We start from the raw sequence: 18,397 nt of genomic DNA, 5'->3' as shown, positions 1-18,397 counted from the left end.
AAAATGAGGTTGGAACAATTTCTAAACGTTATATCTGAAACAAAATCAAAAAATTTTCACAGAAAAAAAATGAATTGATGTATTTATTTGTGCAAAAGGGTAAGCTTCAGTCATGTCGATTTGAAAAATAATATCTGAAAAACATCAGGAGCCAGCCAGTCAAGTGAAATTCTACTGCGACTGAAATGAAACAAGTGCCTGCCGCACTGTCTGGTTTTCGGTAATTAGTCAGAATAATCCCAATTATCAAAATCTCAAAGCCTTTCAGATCCTCAATAAGCTCTCAATATCTCCCTTCAAGAAAAACCCCTGAAATGTAAAAATAACAGTTTGAAAAGGAAAAAACAGACAAAAAGTAAAATTAAGCTGGCATAAGCGCGACCGAAGTTATTTCCACAAATATAAAAAAACGCGCAGCTATTACCATTAAAAACCTAATCAATTTGGCACGTTCTTAGAATGATTTCGATGTTTTTAAAAGAAAAAACTAAAGCGATTTAACGGTCGAATAATAATAAATTGAATGTTCTTGAACTATTCTATTACTGACAAACCTGGTAAATCAAAACTTGAACTCCCAAGAAAATGTTTGCATTTGAAGATTTAATCAAAATCAAAGTTCAAAATTAATATTTCAAAATGATACCAATTAATTCAGGCTTCAAAAACGGTTCAAATAAAAAAAAGCTGACCTAGTTCAGTTAGCGAAGTGCAAATAAAAGTCAATTGCCCGAATTGTATCATCTGAAATATATACTTATATCAAAGAAACAGCCTATAGTTGTGGTTTTGATAGTTGAAATTGGATTTGCAATAAAAATATGCAATAGTCTTGACATCATAGGCCGATGGGATTAAAAGATGTTTACCGACCGACGTTACCAGGAAATGAGATTCACAGGCGAATTTACAGTAAGAATTCGATATTTGTGTTAGCTTTGATAGACTTAATTTATAGAAAAAGGCAATGAGTAAAAATATGCTGTTTATTATATGTATCAAGCAAAAAGGTGTCAAGTAGCTTTTTCAATTTTTTCTCTTAAGCAAAAACACTTCAAAATTTTTTGTTTGTTAAGTCGCCACTGGACAATGAGCAGTTTTCAACGCGTGTGCAGCGTTCGATTTCTCCGCTTGACATAATATTTTGAACTAAAATAATCTTTAATGAAAAGATTCTAACTAAGAATTCCTTTCACGCTCTACAAGTTTCAAAAATGCGGAGGATTTTTCATGGGGATTCTAAAGTTTTCTCCGGGGTTTGAATACTGCTTGGGGCCAACTTAGAGTAGTTTTTTGCGTCGTTCTTCGATGAAAAACGTTAAACACATTATAAACTTCTGCTGCCTCTGTTCAATCCGTTGTCAACATTTCTGAGTTTAATTGCCAACACTGACAGCGGATTTTGGGGAGGGCGTAGCGGAAGCTGCCGGCCCATTTTTGTGAAGTACCATAAAATTTTTCATAAGGCGCCTTTGGCGCCATAGTTTACTAATTTTGAGGGCGAATCGCGTGCCAAAAAAAACTGATTTCTCGGTCAAAATTTTCCAAAAAATGCATAAAAACGCCTTTTCACAATTTAGCCTGCGACGTATAAAGATTGGCCGAAACAGGGTCTTTTTAATGCCCTGGGAGCGCTCGGAAATTCAATTTAGTCAACCTAAAGAAAACGTCGACATAATTTTCGAAAGTTTTAAAAAATGCCGCAACCCCCCCCCCCCCTCCGTGAAAAACCTAAATCAGCCCGATTTAGTTTTTTCACGGGGGGGGGGGGGGGGGGGTTGCGGATGTTTAAAAAACTTTCGAAAATTATGTCGACCTTTTCTTTGGGTTGACTAAATTGATTTTCCGAGCGCTCCCAGAGCATTAAAAACACTCTGTTTCGGCCAATCTTAGGTCTATGTTTGTTTTTGAAAAAGCGAAGGAGTATAGATCTAGGGCATTTGCCGAATTTGCAAACTGTACTTTTTGTGTTTTCGACAACTTGTTTTGGGTTGTTTATTAAGGACGTTAAACACCTTCTCAGTTTTTCGCCTATTTTCAATCCTTTCCCATGTTTATACACTCGTTACACTCGGCACTGCATTTCCTTTCCGGCATTGCGTTAAATTAAATTGGGAAGATAAAAAATCTTTGGGTGTTTTGACTTCTCCAAGATAGGAAATCGAGTTGAAACATTTTTTTTTCGGATTCAATTGAATCTTTTCCCCCACGCGCTATGTAAAATTCACGGTGATGTAGTAAGATGCGAAGGGGCAAATCGATGTGGGGGTAGGTTATTGACTATGTAAAGATTTTATTGAGTTTGTCTGAGGACCTGCCAGCGTGACCTTGCTTACCTCTAGCTTGTCTCGAGCATGCTTAAACAAAGGGTGCACTTCATATTTTGTTTCTGAACCATATAATTGCCTTATTCTAATTGAAATTCTTTCTTCGTCCATTTTCACGTTGACATCAGGGCACAGTCAGCGCATAAAAAAGTGGGGAAAAATCCCTTAAAGTAACATTTTGAGACTCACAGACCCCGGAACCGCTTGCTTACTGGGAGGAATGGATCATCAAATTCCATTGGAGAATGATAGCAAAGTACGACGCTGACCCCGACGACTTTTACTACGACGTGCCGTTAAACGCAACGGCGGTTGCGTCATTACCGCAGACGCAGACAAAACGAATCGTATGGAGTCAGAGAAAAATTTTTTATTTATATTTATGCATCGGGGACGAGGCCAAACGTATTCTCAAGGCTCGGAAACAGGCGGTCAAAGTCAAGACCCAAAAGTACCCTATGCTAATGGATGCCTTGACTGAGTTTTTCGAGCGCTTAAGGAACGTCATTCACGAGAGTGGCTTATTCTATGTCAGAAAACAGAGGGAGAACGAGACTTTCGAGAATTTCTACGCCGAGCTGACTACGGTAGTGGGCCGCTGTGTGTGACTTGGCCAATGCGGAGGAAATTAACCGAGACATAATCATCATGATATGAAGAGGTCTGACTGTCAGAGGGTGTTAACACCTGGCACGAGGAGTTTTTACCGTATGGCGCTATCAAACGAACGAAGAAAAAACACATATACATATCGTACACCGGAAAACCAGAACCAGCATCGTCGGCGCTGCCTTTATCCATTAAGCAAGTGCCAGTCAGTCAGTAACATCAGAAGATGAGCGTAATATTTTGAAAATCGAGGGCGAGGAGAAAGAGAAAGCACACCAGGGAAAAATACGCAAGAAGGCAGAAGATGTTATAGAAGTGGTGCTCTGATTTTTACCTTGGAACACATACCTATTGGTCCTGTATGAAACGTGACCAAAAACGCATGTAAAAAATTATGTCCTTTCGAACGGAACGTAAATTATACGCATAAGTAGCTGTTGATGCTGTCTCTCATTGGCCGTCCGCATATGTCTGATCTAGCAAAAAATTGAAAACTGTCATAAAGTTCTTTCCGGTTTATCTATCAACTCACAGGTACTTTAAGAAATTACTCAAAAGCCAGGCGTCAGGATTCTGTACTCCGCAACCTAACCAAAAAACCATGGTTAAGAAACTTGAATTGGACAATTGTATTTAACCAAAAACCACAATGTTTAGATGAAGCAAACCGACGCGATGACGAAATCGATATCACAATGAGCGATTGGGAGAAGCGAAGCAAAGTGATATTAGCACCACAAATCCCGAAAAAGTTGAGGTTGTAAGAGGAGCACCAGTTTGCATCACCATGGCGCAAAAATCACAAGGCCAGTACAACCGTAGTCTATCAAAAGAAGTGGCAATCAACCCAAAAGATCCACGAAGGTATCAAAAGTTAAACACTAATAATGAAACACTAACACCTTATACTGTTCAAATAAAAAAAGGATATTTGCAGGGACAAAACGGTGATCCGTCTAGACCCGAAGGGGATGAGAATAATCTACGGACACCCAGCACACCACGCGGAACAAATCATCAGAAAGTCCATCGAAAGCGGGGCCATCACACACACACACACACACACACACACGCACACACACACACACACTGGTTGACACGCTACCTCCAGGGGCGGAAAAGTCAAAGCAAAAAACAGCGAACAAACGAAGCCAACCAGAAAAATGCGATAAATAATTGAGACGCAGAATCGAGGAACCGAGTAGCAACGAGAGCGAAGACGACGAACCGATGAAAACGACGAGTGCGAAAAGCACAAGTACCGCAAAAGAGGGGAAATTCGGAAGCGCAAACGACGGCAGTGAAGCAAAGACATCGGAATCCAACGGCCAGACGAGCCAAAGAAACCGGCGGGACGCTCTACAAGACAAAAGAGTGGCGTAACAAAACTAGGAGGCGTACTGATCTATAAGATCGTCAAAAAAAGTAACAGAGGTCAACGAGCACGTTCAAGGAAGTCCAGGGAGAGAGCTGGAGCAAATGGCCGAAAAACTCATTTTATCACAGTATCTTTCTTAAAAGTGAAACAAGTTTTTTTAAGCTAAATTGAATTCATCTCCTGTGTATATTTAGGGCTTACATTTAACGTTACCTCCCTATATGATACTTGTATATTATACGTAAACATATGTTCATTATAAATTTCCACCTTAAAACTAAATTCTTGCAGTTGCGTCCATGTTATTTTGGTATGTTATTAACTATGTTAAGAGTTTTTTGAGTTTGTCTGAGAACCTGCCAGCGTGAAAAAAAACACCCCGAGCACAAATATTCTGTTACTATCATTACCAAATTGGAACAAAAAACGTTAATTGTAAAATAAGTAAGACTGCTCGTATCAAGGCAAAGCCCTAAATAATCCGATTACCTTTTGAGACTGATGGAACAGTGATAATATCAAAAAATCAATTGCAAAAAATGAATGGAATTTAAAAAAATTTGAGATTTTGTTGTGAAAATCATCAATCCACACGCCATATAAAGTACAAAAAGATAGAATTTGTTTCAATTAAAAAATTAATTATGGCCAATAAGCTTAATCCAACCAATTTGGAACGATTTCTACGTCAGATTTAATGTCCGCTTACTCATTAATAGCGCGAAATATATCGAGCGTTAATTGTTCCAAACTGGCCAAATTGGCAATCTTTAAACACCCCAAAAAATAAGTCTTTTAAAAATTAAGCACAGGACAGTAACACTTTTTGAATGATATAAAAAATTTGTCAAAAATAGCTAGTTAAAAAGTTGAAGCTTGTCTGAAGAAAAACCACCGGGACTATAAATTTTCCGCTACTTTCGTTACAAAAGGGAGTGTTTTCCCACGCGCAATTGTAACATGAAACATTTGTATCATTACGAGGCCAAACTGAACACTGAATTGGCGCACAAGTTTAGATTTGAATGTTCCTGGGTTTCAGAAACTAATCTCTAAAGATGCTCCCAAATGTAAGCGGACTCCATTTACAAAACTTCCGTGGATTCCGCGTAGAAATAACTGTAGCGTAAATTTTGTCGGATTAATTGTTGTGTCGCGGATTCTGCAACAATCGAATATAGCTAGTTATTTTGGGTTCCGCAACTGTTAGTAGATTCCGCAAAAAGTAAGTGGAATCCGAATTTTGTTTATTACTGAACTTGCTTTTGAACAATTAAAAACAAGAGCTGGAGTTGGTATCTTTAGCAATGAGGAATTTGTAAGCAAGGACATAACCATTGTTAGTGGAATCCACAAACAAATTATAAGACATTTGTTAACTAAATTGGTGGATGTCATTTTTTAGTATTTAGGATACATATCCAAGCAAACAATTTCTGTGATCACTATTTTCGAAACACAACACCGAATGAATTCATTATTTGGTATCGTTCGGTTGAGGGTGTTTAAAAACACAATGCACATCATATCGCCGAATTAGGTCAGTATTTGGGATTCCATCAATCCGAAATACTGAAGCTGGGTGTTTGACAGAAATCGAGATCGAACATTAGACATTTCAACAGGTAGCTGATGAACATAGTAGTTTGGTAATTGAGATTGAACTTGCTAGTGACCACCTAGTAATAAAAAAGATATAACTTTAAACGCTACTACATATATACATACAAGCAAACAAAATGCGGATTCCACTTGCAGTTTGCGGATTCCAGTTACAATTTGCGGTTTCCGCTTACAGAAGCGGATTCCGCAACAGCTCAATTTAACTATACACTTTTTTATTATTTGTTTGTGTATTCCACAAACTGTTCGGGATTCCGCAAATTCGCCTATTTTTGCAGCGATTTTGAGAGGTACAGTTTTTGGGGTTTTTGTTTGTGGAATCCACAACAGCAAAGAAGATCAAAGAAAAATAGCAATGATGCGGATTCCGCGACAAATCTGATTTTGGCCAGTTGCGAAATCCGCTTACAATGCACAGAATGCATATTTTGGCCTCGTAAGTAACGCATTGTTTTTTATAGATTAGCAGAAACTGCTCCTATTTGGTTTGATTTGCGATAATAATTTGCAATTGCCTCTGCTACCCCTAAATAGATGAAATACAAAAAAAAACATAAATGATCGCAAACGGTATTTTCAAAACTCCAAAACTCCAAAACTCCAGAACATCGTTTCAGTTATATGTTCAGTTATGAGCTCAGAGCTCGAAAACGTCCGTCTACGTTTGAAAACATAAATAATAGTTCGAGCTGAAATCATAAAAACCAGTTTTGAATCAAAAAACTTTTTCGGAAATAATAAGAACCAGTTTCGAATATTTAAATTTTCTCCAGGAAATGGGTTAATAACCAGAAAAAAGTTCGACCACAGTTGGTTCAAAAGCTTGATATACCATTTTGTTTGTTTGTACCAACCCTGGAGACAATTGTCGCAACTGAGATTGCATGTTAGTTCACATTTGGGCCGTTTCTGGTGGCTTTCCGTTTCTAATTGTTGAATCAAATTTCTGTATTCTTCTAGTTTTTTCAAGTTCATCTTTGAAAAACGTACAATTGGTTTTAAAAAATACTCCTCTGGCAATGCGAAAACTCTTACCAAAATTTTTGATTGGTTGTTCCAAATTTTTTATGTGACAATTTGTACCTGTCTAAGTACAAAATTTGTCGGGTGCTAGCAGTAAATCTAGGGAAATCCAAGCAATTTTTGTTACTTTGTTTGAGTTTTAACTGACCCTAACAGCCAGCTGGACTGATGACAGCCTGTCTTGTGTCCCCTCTAGCAGAAAAATGCGCATAACATTGGTTAAGTACAGTTTTTATGGTAGGAATTGGAAACCCGATCTGAAGCAGCATAATTGGTACCAAGACAACAAAAAACACCTTTAAAATTCGATCACACTCGTTTTGCAAAACGTATGAAATTTGTATGACATATGCATTCTTTCATAGACCTAGTTTATGGTATTAGATGATTAGATTTTTTTGTTTATGGTGGTCAACCAGCAAAAAGAGGGACAACCAGCTGGAATAATGTTGAAAATGGTTTTCAGCGACGAAACATGAGTTTGTTCATCCGCTGAACGTGTACAGTTTGTTTGAACACCACCGGAAGTATTTGCTCCCAAAATTACCCGGTTGCCAGAGAGTCCTTTTTGGGTTTTGAGATCTTAGATTCTGGCATGCTTGTAGTTTCAGAGTGGTCAATGTACTGGGGGTGACCAGTATTATGTGCTCTTTTTCTGGGCGAAGCCAGCGTGTTACAGCACGATAAAACACCTGGCCATGTCCCCAATAAGTTAGGTCATGGGGTTCCTTAAAATCTTTGGTTTCGTCGTGATTTCAATCTGGTTCGCCCGCTTACCCAACTTTGACTTTAACTTGGACAATGTCTGGTACTGCCTCAAAATGAGGCTTGATCAGTATTCCTCTAGAAACATGGGAGAATGGTTAAGTATATGGCAACGGGAATTTTATTCAATTCCCAACGAGTTAAAAAGTGTTCGTCCAAGTTTCTGCAGAATCGGAGATATAACCATAAGATATTGGAGACAATTTATCATTCTGTTTCAATTTTCAAAGAAAGTGACGGATTATATATGCTTCGGATGATTTTTGTTCCGACTAATTTCGAAGAAAGTGCGGAACAATTATGCTTGGGATGATTTTTGTTCCAAATTCTTTCGAAGTGGTTTTTGTTCTCCAGTAAAAATTTCGACATTTTAACTAGCAATTATTAACGGAATTTCTTTTTACCATTATAAAAATTTTGTTGTCCTGAGCTCAAGTTTAAAAAAAAAATCCACCTGTGATTATTTTTTGTGAAGTTTTGTCCTTTAAAATAGATTGCCAATTTGGGACAACTAACGTTTGATACATTTACATGGGGAGGGTTCTCATGCTTGAAGGACCGAATGCTTGAAAAGTTTCAACCAATCAAAATCGCTAAGCGTTCCTATTGGCTACCTGCCTTTCTCACAAAATCGAAGTCAATATTAACAGAAAATGTTTCAAATCAATGAAAATTAATCAGAAATATTACAAATTTCGGGTTACAACCGCAATACTATTTAGATAAAAATCAAAATTTATGAGTTCAAGTTCATAAGAATTTTCAGTCTTGAAAAGTCATCTGCTTATTATCTAGTCGGTCAGTATTAACACTAATGACCTGGATTTATTTTCTTACTTTGAGATTTTCACGGTTTACCTTGAGATTTTGAATACTCAATTCTGATTGGCTGAAAGTAAGCTAAACTAAATTTCAAGCATTCGGTCCTTCAAGCATGAGGGACGCCACCCATTTACATAAACGGAGATTTAATCCGTCATATAAATCGTTCCAAATAGAATTGAGGCGAGCAATTTGATCTACTTGATACTTTGCTATCAGCGAAACATATCTCTTTGTACTTAAAATAGCGTGTGGGAGAAAAACTAAAAAAAAACTAAAAAAAAAACTTTTTTAAATATCACACATTTTCTAAAAACCAAACCTATTGCTAGATATTCAAACGTAGTCGAAAAATTCAGGGCTTGATTTTATCTAGACTCATTTCAACTATTCAAATAAAAAAGGTCAAAAAAAATTCAAATGAAAAACACTCACTGAGTTTGAGTGCTAAAAATAATTTAACTGCGATTATTTGTCTACAGTTTTCACGGTTTGAATATTGCCAACTAAGTAAGCCATGTGCAAGGCTTAAAATATACTTGCGAGCTGTAGAAGCATGGCGAACAATTTTAAATTCGAAAATAATCTTAAGTGAGTTGTGACAACCCCATTGGTCGTATTAAATCTCTGTACCACTCTAATTAAACACTTACTATTTGATGTTGAGGGATTTAAAAAAATAAATTGAACTCAAAATTCAAAGTTTATCAAATTTTTCCTTACATTAGATTGATTTCTGATTACCAGCACTCTTCTGTTTATTGTAACCAGCTTCGTCTGTTATTTAACAGTTTTTGACAGAAATTTTAAATGATATAAAGTTGCTATATTGATCAAACTCTGATAGTTAACGCGCTATAAATTTTGAACTGTTAACAATGCGTTAGCGGCCGTTTAATCACTCTGAGAACCCTTTTAAAACCATTTCGAGCCAAAAAATTTAGTCCAAAAGATACGTTGCTAAACACAAAAATCAGTTCATGCTTAACAGGGAGAAATTTTCAAAAAAAAACAAAAAAAATGTATAAAATTTTCATTTTTTTAATTGAAATTTTCATCAACCTTTCGAAAGTTAAAACAATATTATAAGATTTTAAAGAAAATCAGGGCATTACTATTAATGAATTTTTACCTGATACGAGACGTTTTCTCGAACATCAATTTTAAAAGCGACTGACTATTTGTCCTCGTAGTGGGTTTTTTTCTTCAGACAAATTTCGAGTTATGAAGTAGCACCAATTTTTGGCTAAATTGGAAAAAAAAGAGCTATATACTTTGTGTTGTTTGTTGCCAGACACTTTGTACTTAAAATAATGTGTGGAAGTAAAAATTTTAGAAAAATTATCTTTTAAAACTCTTACTTTAAAAAAGTTTTGAAATCTTTTCTTGAAGATTTTTTTGTCAACTTTTGTCCATTTTTTTCGAAACTTTTAATGAAATATCATCCATCTCTTGAAGAATTTTAAAAAAATTTTCTATCCAAATTTCTTTCATAGACGTAAAAGGTGGCTGGAAAATTCAGGGCATCGTTCCAATTTTCGGTTTTCGAAGATAGTTGCGAAAAATTTATAATTGGTGTGGTATTTCTCAGAATATCTAGCCGATCGCTTTGAAACTTATTTCAGGATTTCTTATGTGTGATCAATTTTTACAACATTACAGGAGATCAAAAAAATATAGTTTGGCGAGTTTGCAGTAATTAACGCGCAATATTCTGCGTTCTTATATCACGCGTCAGCGGCAATTATGTCATTCTAAATTGAATTGAGGTCACCAATTGGGTTTTATTGATACAATGCCAGACTCTGCACATGTTCTTTTGTGTTGCTTACAGCGAAATGATAAATATACCGGCACCGAGCGCCCATCGATTCAAATCGATTAAAATGGATTGCCGACCCAAAAATGATCCATTATAATCCATTAAAGATGTAAAACTAGACCACGATATCGATTCTATTGCCATTATAGCAGACTTTTTTTGAATAAAAAAAGTCTATTATAATCAATTATAATCCATTATTTAAGGCAAAGTAATCGATTTTTATTGCCAAAATAATCCATTATAGTCAATAAATTTTGAACTAAAAATCAATTATAATCCATTATAATTTATTATAATCCAATTTTTTAGAACTAAAATCGATTATTTTGGTTAAAATGAAGAAAATTGAAGAAACTTGCAAAATGTATGCCATGACTTTACTAAATGCCATGTTTCAACATAACCCCTCGATTTTTTTTACCTCCTCTTCAGCTAATAAGGGGAGGGTAAATTAAAAAAGTAGAGACGAAAAAAACTTGAATTTTAATGTGAAATGTAACATTTTACGAAACGTAATACGTAGCAATTAGCAATTCACTAAACAAGAAATTAGCTAACTTTGATTAAAAACAGTAAATTTTATGATTAAAGTCTCAAAAAATCCATTATAATCGATCATAATTGGCATAAAACGTATAAGGATTATCATCCATTTTTAATAGATTATAATTGATTATTTTGTAATTTTATAGATACTGATCAGATTGTGACAATTTAATCGATGATGATACATGGGCGCTCGGTGCGGGTAGAGTCATTTTTCCAATTTTTATTTCAGTTGTATGCGGGGGTAGTCAGAACTTTCAGTGTTTTGACCTGACAAACAAGTTATCTTGTTTTTACTTAAAATAGTTTCTTTTTATAGAAAAAATTCTTGAAGGAAAGTAGTAATTTTTGCTCACTTGTGATAATAATTTTGAAGAGTTAAGATAAAAATGACATTTAATTCTCACCTGTCTTTTCCAGTGACAACTATTAGGTCAAAAAGGATCCATTAAATCTTGGCCATATGCAATTAGATTTCCCAATTAGATTTATTTAGCAATTATATTCAGGTTAAAGTGACATCCCAGTCTTACCTGTCTTTCGCAGCAAGGGATGGCTTGAAAAAAATTGGAAATCCTCAAATAATAAGCGGTCAAATTTGACCAGGAAATTGAATTGGGAATTAACTTCTATTTGACGTTTATACAGACCAGTTGCTTATATGGACTTCAGTAATACATTTATACCATTGGAGTGAAAGTGATTTACTTCTTGAGCTCTAATGAAAGTTGGGCAGAAATAAGTTAGAAATATTAACTTCAAACGACAGATTTATTACCAACTGGTTACTTTCGCAGAATAAACACTACTTTGCTAGGTAAAAAGTAGACAAAGCTGAAAGTTTTTCTTCGTATTTGTTTTGAAGCAGAATCAAAAAAGAAGTGTGACGCGAGAATTTGAATAGCCAAAATTTATTGCCAAAATTTATTGCTTTTGAATGATAGAATTTCCATTAACGTGATTTGATTCGAAGAACAGCTGGCCGAAAATTCTCGAAGACGTTTAGAAGCAAGTCTGACTTGATATGAATTGAACGATAAGTTACGGGTACTTTGAAATAACAAATCACGTGTTTGATTTCCTGGAACAATGTTGTATTTGTAGCCCAACTGAGAAGCCATTCTCTGTAGGATTGAGTCCAATAAGGGGTATGGGGAATTGAAAATGGGAATTTGTACTATAGCAGGCTTAAGATCGATCAACTTCATATATTTTGAATCAATCACGCGATTATTTATCGCTTTGTTGAGATTTGAAAAACTCGCTCATGAAATGAAAGATGAAAAAACGGAACATATGTCGTTCCGAATCAATTTCCGATACAGTTTCAAGTCAATTCAATCAGACCAGTATGATAGCCTCGTCTGAGCTACAAAAAAGAAAGTAGCACTCGTTCGTGCTACTCACGTTTCTGCTAATTTTGCAGGTACATGAAGAGTTTTGAGATAACACCAAATGGGCAAGCAAGCCCGTACGTCAATATGTCTTGTGCGCCGCTCGAGATTGACAACACAAAACAGGTATCTGTGGTCTGTCCGTAAACTTACTGTTATGGAAGAACTATGTTAAGTTTGAAGTCACTGACATTTTAACAGTCTTCGAAATTAGTGTTCATTTTCAGCCATTGAAGCAAACTCCGTTTTGTCAAAGTTGGAGATGAAAATGCGGTAAAAACCAGTCGAGACTTCTAATTTAGCTTAGGTCTCGCGACCGAAATTAGCAGGGTCTATCAACAGTGCCGAAGTTTAAAAGCGTCATAGTCGTTCAAGAGTGCCGAAAACAAAAATCAAGTTCAACAGTGACAAAAATTGAAAAAAAAACTTTGAACTGCAGCTTTTAAGAAACAATACACAAAAGTTTTCAGTAGCTCTCAGTCTTCAAATTTATTATTGCATACAATCGCTCAAGGCCATCACTGCAGTCTTTGCCAATATTGGCTTTAATGCTATCTGCAGTCTCTAAAAATGAAAGATTTTGTTATTTGGAGGTTTTTCTTTTCACATTATGTTTCAGATCGAAACTCAAAAATTTGGGTAAAATCAACTGGTTTTTGGCAAAAATTGGTGCTAATTTTTTGAACATTGAGGTCTCTATAAAATTTTTGTTTGCTTAACGTAACAACTTTGACAAGCTAAAATGGCTTCGATTCAATAGATATTGAATAGATAGCAGGCACCACATGAATTGACCAATGGTCGATCATTCTCTGTTCGTGTTAGTTTTTGAACAGACACTTTAATTCAACACATCATTTACTTCTTTTATTCTTTTAAATAGTTGCACATAGTCTGTACAAACCTAGTAGGAATGTCTTAACATTTTATTATGGTGCAGTCAGACGAATTGAACCTGCGGGAAAATCTTTCATTCTGGTCAAATCATACAATGCAGCCGCCATATTCTTGGACCCAATAGAGTGAACGATTTCCTTGCCGATAAAGTGGTGAACGACGCGACTTCAGTTTCTGTTATTTCAATTTTAAAATAGTATTTTCATCTTCCTGAAGAAAAGTTCCAGTAGAGCATGGGTGATGCTTCTTGTCTCTCAATTTTCAATCAATTTGCAAATAAATCATTTTTGAAATCATTCTTAGTACAGTGGGAGATCATAGATCTAACGTACTTGTTGAAAAATTTGTTTATACTGTAAGAATCAAGTTTTTGGCTCTGTCACGTTCGAGTAACCAAAACCTTCTCTGAATTTTTCAATCGAGAAAGTCATTTGGAAACTAAAAATTACTAAAATACCTTCAATAGAAGGCACTCCACTCGAAAAAATTTTTAATCATACCGCAAACAACATATGGAAAGATCTGGTTTCCTTTGATAACCGTTTATTTTAAGGGGAAATCAATTATTTTGGACCGCCGGACCAAAAACTAGGAGAAACGGGGCAGAAGATAGATACCAGTAATGCCTAGTGAAACCTCTGACGGAGTCTGTTGATAACAATCCCCCTGCGGCAAGTCGCACCAGAACCTCCACTACTCCTTAAGAACTAAAAAAGTCCGTAAATCCCCGAAAAACTTTTTCATGAAAGAAAACGTCATCTCTCCTCAGATCACACAATCACACTAGAGAACGGCCTCATTTTTTCAAAATCAGATTTAGCTTACGAAGGAAAACTGCTTCCCGGCCCTACAAAAATCTTGTTAAAACCAACACCCATTGGGCGGAGTTTAAACCAACCTTCAATATCAGCATGTAAAAGGAAACTGTCTCCTCCACAGAAAGTAATAGTGAGAACACCCCTGCAACCTACCCAGAGTACGCACAGACCGGTCTCAACCAGGAATTGCTCAGCCTCGCGCGGAGATTGTAGTGATACACGAGTCCCCTCAGAACACTTCAGGTTCTTCTTCCTCGCTAAATTTAATTTCACTGGTTGGCCTAATAGACGTAAATTCGACCACGTTGAGAACAACAAGGCTATCGTTCGCCAGATGCACCGACAGTTTGTAAGCATGGTTTAAGTTTCACATGTGGCGAACTCATGGATCACTCCCAGGTTCAATTAAGTTGACCGACGGTACCTCCGGACCATTTATATTAACCTGGCGTTTCATTCAGCAAGTGGATACTTCTCCAGAAAAATCTTCACCGGTGTAATCCCAAGCGTGACAATCAAGACCTCGAAGATGTATCGGCCCTCACAGGTTTTACAAAGAATGAAGACTCGTCGACAAGGTCTCACAGAAGGAGTGATAAAACGCGAAAGTCATCATATTAGAAGGAGACCTCATCAACAACCCTTCGACACTCAGCTTCTCGTGCGGATCACCCTCGTACTTTCTAACTCCACTAACCGATCTGCCCGTGAAAAGAAAGTTAGTTGCCGAAACCAAAATAACTTGGTTCTCATTAAATTGCAGTCCATCGTGACGACTCCACTTTTATCCGCTACGCACAACACTAGCAATCTCTCCCAGTAGATCAACACCCACGCTCCAGCTAAGATCTTCTACAAACATTCTAGATACTGACGACGCGAGTGAAACTTCTTCAAGGATTGACGCAGAATTTAGAAACAAATTACAATATTTTGATTCAAAGACTATTTTGGTAAACGTAATATTATCTAATAGATTTATTTTTAACTTAGATACCATAATTTGCAATTTCTCTAAAATCACCCATTTTGTTCATCTTTGTACATAAAAAATAACTTCAATTGTAGTAGATTCATCATTTCTTCCTGTCCGTTTACTTTGATTCTTGTGCAATTGGTAAACGTTTTTCATCCTTCATTGGCGGGGATATAGTTGCATACGGAATCAGTTTTTTTACTTAGATTTAAATTTTTTTTTATTGGATTGTTGTGATTTGTTTTAGTATTATGTCAATATGACCTTCGAATTTGATTAGATACCATTCAACTCACCACATGAATTGCCTGTTCGTATTAGTTTTAGTAAAGACATTTTAATTCATCACATCTATCGCTCCGCTTAACCTTTTAGTTAGTTGCACATAGTCTGCACAAATCTAGTTAGAACATTAACTTGTTATTGGACTTTAATTTCATTGAATAAGGACTGTTCATCATCAGCTTCTCATATACGTTATAGTATCAGATGTTCCGTTGTCGTTAACTTATAGTTGTTTCCAGAATACTTCATTTACTTTTGATAAAAAAAGGTTCGATAATCAATTTTATGAAAACATCGAGCCAGAAATGGTTTCACATAAAATAAACGCTCTGATTTATTGTTACACTGAGTGAAAACTCATCAAATGAAAAGTTAAAAAATCACGATTTAATTATTATGAGTGAGAGCTTAAGCCTTCAGAAAATTTTTTTCTTTTTTCTGATGTTGAAAAAAAAACAGCACTGTTGAAAACAAAAAAAGTTTTCCGCCATGCTTTTTTTACTACTTCCGAACTGTTGCACTGCTTCCTTCTAGAAGTAAAACAGATAGCCCAGAAGATTAACCACCGAAAGTTGAACAATATCTTGAGAATCGAACTTGTCTTTAGAGTTTTTTTGCTTACCTGTCATTAAAATTTGACTAACTAAATTCAATTATTCAAAATAAACATAAACGTCCAATTTTATACTTTGGAATGCTGGAATACTGGTTACTCTTGTAGTTTCGACTTGCAATAATAAGCAAATAACTTTCCATCGAATTGCAAAAAGTTCGACAGTTTAGCAAACGAAACCAATCGCTACTTTCTCAAAAGGTAGTTATCAAACTGAAATCATGCAATTGAATTTTTTCGGGGAATTTTAGTTAATTTGTCAAATTTTAAAGCTACGGGTTTCAATTATAACCCATTATTATATCTAATTGACTTATACCGTACACACATAAATTGAAAATTGCTCAAAAAATTTCTAATCGAGGGTGCTTAGCCAATGCAAATAACAGTTATACTACTATAATGATACCGCTGAGGCAAGTATCACAGCGGTTTTATAAAATCGGTGTCACCTTTGAAAGATTGTGTTTGTTAAAAAAGAATTCAATGTAAATTCTTCGCGATAACTCAAACAGCTGATTTTTAGGTTATTTAAGTTAAGAACAAGTTTTATCTTGGTTTCGAGAGCGGGTAACAATAATCCCCGAAATTTAACAAATAATTTACTGAATTGGTTGATCTTAATTGATTGTCATAGACACCCCCGTTGTTTTTCATTCTTGGCCAGATGATAAATGTCTGTTCAAAAGTAGCACACTGTAATCCAGATCAACGAAAGCATGGAAACTGGCAAAGTTCCTCCTGATATCGCACTGCCATCGGAGAGAAAATTATGCATCGACGACGAGAAGTGATCAGCCATACTGCAACGCGCATCACGTTGACGAAGACACGTTGTACCCTTATTCGAATAGAAACTGAGAATCCCATTGCCCATCTCGAAATGATAGCGAGAAGTACACAGCCATGCCAATTTGCGCCCAACCATTGGTAGTTTAATGTACCCTGGCAAGGTTTGAATTGAAAACCGCATGCACAGTAGATAAGGAAAACCGCGAAGTTGATCGAGTCGTATCTTCTTGACCTGATCTCATCGTTGGCAAATGAATTTGTCGTTTGAACTGAGAGATAACTTCTGTTTTTTGAGTGATTCGTTTTCGGCGAACCAAATTAGTAATTCACGATAGCTCAAAGAGCTGATTTTTAGGTTATTAAAATTAAGAATCAGATTTGACTGGGTCTATCTGAATTGATTGCTTCTAATTGATTATGCACTGTGTTATTTGTGCAAGGAGATTTGAAGATGTCTGTCAAGTTATATTCTAAGTCAAATATTTTTGTTTTAACCAATCCCTGAAAAGATGGAGCGCAACTATGGCGAAAGGTGTATTTTTTGCGTTCAATTTGGCACCTCCCAAAAAACTTAATTGAATTCAATTATTCGAGTTAAACTGAGTGAAACCCATACATAATGTATAAAACCTACATCCTTCTTTGGCCGCAACCCATGCTTCAATTTTTATTGGATAGTCGGCCTTAATAACAAAATTTGCTTTAAAGTTTGTATATCCTAAAAATTTAAGTTTTTCGCCGTTAACTGCTGCTGTATTCGAATCGGATTTATGAAGTTCTAAAGTTGTAGTTTACTATAATATTGTTAAGTACGATAAATTATAAGAGAGCAAGTCGCTCCAGTGTCTATCAAAAATTGGGTCTCTGGGCCGTTACTTTTATTTCGAGAAAAATATCGTAGAAAAGTTTCAGACACAAATCTAGATAGGATGGACACTAGGAAAATTCAGATTCCTCTTTGAATTGACAAAAAATTTCCTACTAAATCGAAATGATCAATCGCTTGTATTTGCATGCTTTAATTAGTGGAAATTTCATCCCATATTAAAAAAAATCTGAAATAAAGTTTTGTTTAGTTTGCTATGACACTTCCATCGAAATTTGCAAAAAAAAACATTTTTTTAAAGATTTTCTAAAATTAGTTTTTTAATTTGCTATGACACTTTCAACGAAATTTGCTGTGATACTTTCCTATGCCAGCAGCGGTTTGGAAAAAATGGGGTTCACAATTAACCTGTGCTTTTAATCATCGTGCCCCTGAGATGATGCGTTTATACAGAAAAAAAAAAATTGTGATCCTTGTTTTATCCCAAACACAGCAAATTGGTTTCTCGAACTTTCAGGATGAATAATTTTTTTAACTATCAAACAACGAGCAAGCAAAAATGAGAAACCGGACTACAAGAAACGATAAGTGTGAGCAAAGTTTGAACTAATTGATTGTTTTTCAATATCGCTCAGACAGCTCTCAAAGAGCGGGAAGGAAAATGAGAGAAAATCTGTTTCTTCAATTTTTTTTCAGCCAGTTTGACACCCAAAGGAAAATGCGAAAGTGTCAAATTAAAAATCATATTGAAGGCATAATACTTTTTTTCGGATTTTGGAACCTTTTGGAATTTTTTTTTTTCAATGGCGAGGAAAACTGGTCTAAACATTTCTAGCTTTGCAGACTAACTTAAACGAAACATTAGATAAAAGAGACCT

At 35.7% G+C, this 18,397-nt stretch overlaps 2 protein-coding genes across 3 annotated transcripts in view; one reads left to right on the top strand and one right to left on the bottom strand.

Moving 5' to 3' along the window:
- The window catches only part of LOC134851808 (dipeptidyl aminopeptidase-like protein 6), a 113,885-nt gene extending 102,113 nt beyond the window's left edge, over positions 1-11,772 (bottom strand). The window contains exon 1 of one of the 2 annotated variants that reach the window (XM_063868046.1): positions 11,452-11,772. The gene's annotated coding sequence lies outside the window, so the exon portion shown is untranslated. The other variant, XM_063868048.1, reaches the window with a different exon arrangement.
- Positions 1-18,397, top strand: part of LOC134851724 (fizzy-related protein homolog) — a 213,096-nt gene that overhangs the window by 128,193 nt on the left and 66,506 nt on the right. The gene's annotated exons all lie outside the window — the stretch shown is intronic.

This window comes from Symsagittifera roscoffensis, chromosome 7 (assembly GCF_963678635.1).
Source record: "Symsagittifera roscoffensis chromosome 7, txSymRosc1.1, whole genome shotgun sequence".
Lineage (NCBI taxonomy): Eukaryota > Metazoa > Xenacoelomorpha > Acoela > Convolutidae > Symsagittifera > Symsagittifera roscoffensis.
The sequence above is the reverse complement of the archived record's forward strand: the minus strand, read 5'-3'. Positions and strand labels throughout refer to the sequence as shown.